This window comes from Calidris pugnax, unplaced genomic scaffold (genome assembly GCF_001431845.1).
Source record: "Calidris pugnax isolate Ruff unplaced genomic scaffold, ASM143184v1 scaffold44, whole genome shotgun sequence".
Classification (NCBI taxonomy): Eukaryota; Metazoa; Chordata; class Aves; order Charadriiformes; family Scolopacidae; genus Calidris; species Calidris pugnax.
In genome coordinates, this window is record NW_015094506.1 from 5,796,282 (window position 1) to 5,800,056 (window position 3,775).

Sequence of the window (3,775 nt, forward strand, 5' to 3'; positions counted from 1 at the left end):
AAGAAAAAAAGGAAAGACAGTCTTCCAGCTCAGCTTCCCAATTCTCCCTGTTTTGCAGAATAAATCAGTGCTGCTTTGCAAAAATATTTTGTTACAAATGCATACGTATATTAAACGACGCACAGAAGTGCAGAGCAAAGAGTAAGGCTCTAACACCTTACCAGTCAAAAAAAAAAAAAAGAAAGAGAAAAAAAAAGTTCTCATTGCTCTAACCAAGACATCTGAAGTCCAAGAAGGCATCTTAGTTTCTTTCTGAACTATAACCATTCACCAGCAACCACGCCATTTGGCTATGCAATTTAAGTTCAAGAAATCTTAACTCAATTACATCTTGATTTCTTCAAACTGTAACATACAAGCTCTTAGGGAGACTTAACAAAACAGAGAATCAGAAGAAGAGTATGTTTGAACTACAAAGGTACAAACCATGGCAAAAAATTTGGTCTCAAATGAAAAGATCTTTTAATGAGTGCAACACAAAACAATTAGACCAAGTTTCTTCTTATCCATTAATCTTTCTGCAAATCCTTCTGCACACACACAGCAATTTTTTAGCCAAACTTTTTTCCAAGCCAAGATATTCAAAACCAGAATTTGAAACAATGCAAACCAGTTTTAAAGAAACATTAGTTTTCCCCCAACAATTATTCTAGAAATCTGTCTTTCCTCAGTAAAGCTATTTCAGGCTTCAGATACAGATTAAATTTTTTGCAGAACGTTCTCCTCCCCTAGACAGTCCCATCCATGCATCCATCCATCCTTGACACAGCAGCACAGGAACCACGGATCCCCTGCTGCCTGGAGTGAATCAACCACTTTGGACCGTAAGCAACAGATGGGAGCTAACTCTCCAACTTCCTGCAAACTTCTTACCCGCTTGCTAAATACCACTCAAAGCAGACTGGTCTCACTCAAACTGTTCAGTACCTGCCTGCAAGAATGCAGAATCGCTGAAACACGCCGACTAGTTCATGCACGTTACACCAGTGGCCCCTTCAAAGCTCCCCGAAATCCAGTGCCATGCTTCCAGTGGGATTTGAACAAGAAGTACCTAGCAGACGGCCAAGCTGGAAGGTGTTCAGATGATTGCTAACACCAAGCCTGTAACAGTTGACTCCCAAATTCAGCACAAGCACAGGCACACTAACACTTTGTATTTTAACCAACTGAATTCTCTGGTGCCATCCTCTCATCATCCTCCTTCCTGAAGGCACATTTTCATTTGGCCCAGAGAGTCTTCTGCTTCTCACCTCAAGCAAGACCTACTCAGGAAACACACAGGCTACCTGACCATCTCCTGCCCTTTAGAAGAGGGTGAGGAAGAGAATCGAGGACATGAAGCCCGGTTTTGAAGAAAGCTATGTGCAGCTGCAGCAGCACAGAAACATGTGGGACTGATTATACGCAGGCAGCAAAACCCTGGCTGGGCTCATCCCACAGAAGGGACCCATAAAAGGTTCACCTCTCCCTCACCTACTGCAACCAGACAAAGCTCACGAACATCTGAACCACACTTGTTGCAGACGTCCAATGAAAGCAGTACAACCCTATGCAGAGATGACTGAAATGAGACACCATCATGCTGCTTTCTGGTATTATTTCTATAAATTTAGCACCACTAAAAGGTTCCAGATAGACATTCTCTGGAGACCAAAATCCTTTACCTACCCTGAGAATAAACGCAGAGAGAACAGCAGCAAAACATATACGTGCTTTTCTCATCTCTCCCAGCCTGCCGAGGCTGAAATGACTGACAAAGGTCCAAAATGAGGGACACACATAAATTATTAATATTGCACTAGTAGTCTCACTGTTGCTGTGACAGTGTAAAAACTTAACGGAGGCAGGCTCTGCAGGAAAATCTTACTTTACTTCAAAATCATTCATTCAGGAAACTTACATACTGAGGAGAAAAGAATCATTCTGCAGCACGCTCTGTCAAACCCCTCAGCTTTAAGACCCTTCGTTTCTAAAGCAAAAGCAATTTTAACAAGAACAGGAAATCAACATGAAGCATAAGGCGCTTCAAATTTCAAGTGAGCAACACTGGAACAGCATTACTTCCGGACACAAACCTTAACACACATCTTCTCATGCCTAAACTGGAAAGTCCATCCCCTCCTGAGAGCCAGGTAAGTGTTTTGTCTCTGCAGCCTCTCTGCTGAAACAGCCAAGTGGCATACCAGCGAGAGGATAATGGGTAGCCGTGCACTAGTTAGTGGAAGGGAGCCAAAAAGCCACTCCAGTTTGCCGCTCAGGCTGCAACCTGTGCTTTAAGCCCATGCGAAGCTCCAGACTCACATCCTCTCCAACCTTTTATTTCATTCCAGGTCTCATGCCGTACTTGCTGCCACAGTAGCCAAGTCCCCATAAGCAGCACACAAAGATGTGACTTCCTACTCATCTATTTGCTTCCTCTCCTCTGTTGCAATGGGAACAGTTTATGCAGGGGTATTAGTCTGTTTCACGTTAATTTCTAGAACTGGAGCAAATGACCTGAACTTTGACATTTCTGAAAAAAGTTAATTTTCATCTTTCTTAGTAATCAGAATAGATTTACTTTTTATTTAAAACACCAAATTTTCCTCCCAAAATATTTGAAGTAGTTACTGAAATGTTTTCTTTACCAAAGTCCCACAAAGCCTCATGATTATTAATAACATTTTGAATATAAAGAGGTACAACATTACTCCATAACAGTAAAAGGAAAATATACAGTCAAATTTTCACACAACAAAGTAATTAATTTTGAAAACTAGTACTTTCTATTAAAAATTATTGCATTTAAAAAAACAAGGTTTCAAGTAACTCTAGACACTGATGGGGGCAAAGAAAAAGCAAACCCTACCCCCAGCTGGATGGCATTCCTCTCTTTGGATGCAATGTGGTATCATTTGATTGATGCATCTGATCCATTCCAAAACTCCAGGCGATGTTTTAATCATCAATGAGCAGAATCCTATTAATTTTCAGGAGAAAGAAAAAAAAAGAAAAAAGAAAAACAGAGTAGAATATGGAGGCAGGACACAGAGCACCTGGTATTTGTCTACTAGATCCAGCTGATTTAGCTAGGCCCATACTAATCAACCAAAGACCGAGTTGATGGCAGAAACTCACATCTACCAGCATAAGCCCCTTCCTCTCCTCCACCCTCTTTCTGCCATCTCAGATCAACCCAGTCTCCCAACACAACCTGAAACATTAGTCCCATACCAAAGGAAATGAAATAGGAATAGGGAAAGGAGTGGGAAGACAAAAACCAGGGTAAATAGGGGTAGCATAAAGAGCCCATTGGCAAGCAACCAAGAGCCTGCACAGGCCCTTGCTACAGCAGAAAACAGGAGATCAGGCACATACGTATGAGGAGATGGCAGGAGAGCAGATGTGAGAAGGTGATGGTTCAAGTGGTCCCTGAGCTCAGGGGGTAAGAAAAGGCAGCAGGCAGAGTACAGGAGTGAGCCCCAGCATGTACAACCAGCTCAGCCTTCAGAAGCAGCAACACACCAGGTAATCCGTTAGCTTGGTGTCTGCTGTGATAGGCATTTTCATTATCGACGGGCATGGTACAAGAAATACAGTGTGAACCTTCCACATTAAACAAGGCTTCCCAGTCTGCCCATAAACTCATTTTGCTATCAGCCAAACCCAGATCCACCAATATCAACCAGTTTTGCTTCAAAATAAGCCTTCTCTTACAGTCTTGCACCGAACAGCTGCCGCTGTTTCATTTCAGCACTGTTGAGCACAGCAAGCCCTCAGGACCCACCAACATAAG

At 42.4% G+C, this 3,775-nt stretch overlaps 1 protein-coding gene across 3 annotated transcripts in view; it reads right to left on the bottom strand.

The window, feature by feature from the left end:
• The window catches only part of TCF20 (transcription factor 20 (AR1)), a 138,090-nt gene extending 135,166 nt beyond the window's left edge, over positions 1-2,924 (bottom strand). For all 3 annotated transcript variants that reach the window (XM_014964013.1, XM_014964012.1, XM_014964011.1), the window contains exon 1: positions 2,849-2,924. The gene's annotated coding sequence lies outside the window, so the exon portion shown is untranslated. The remainder of the gene's footprint in view (positions 1-2,848) is intronic.
• Between the last annotated feature and the right edge of the window lie 851 nt (positions 2,925-3,775).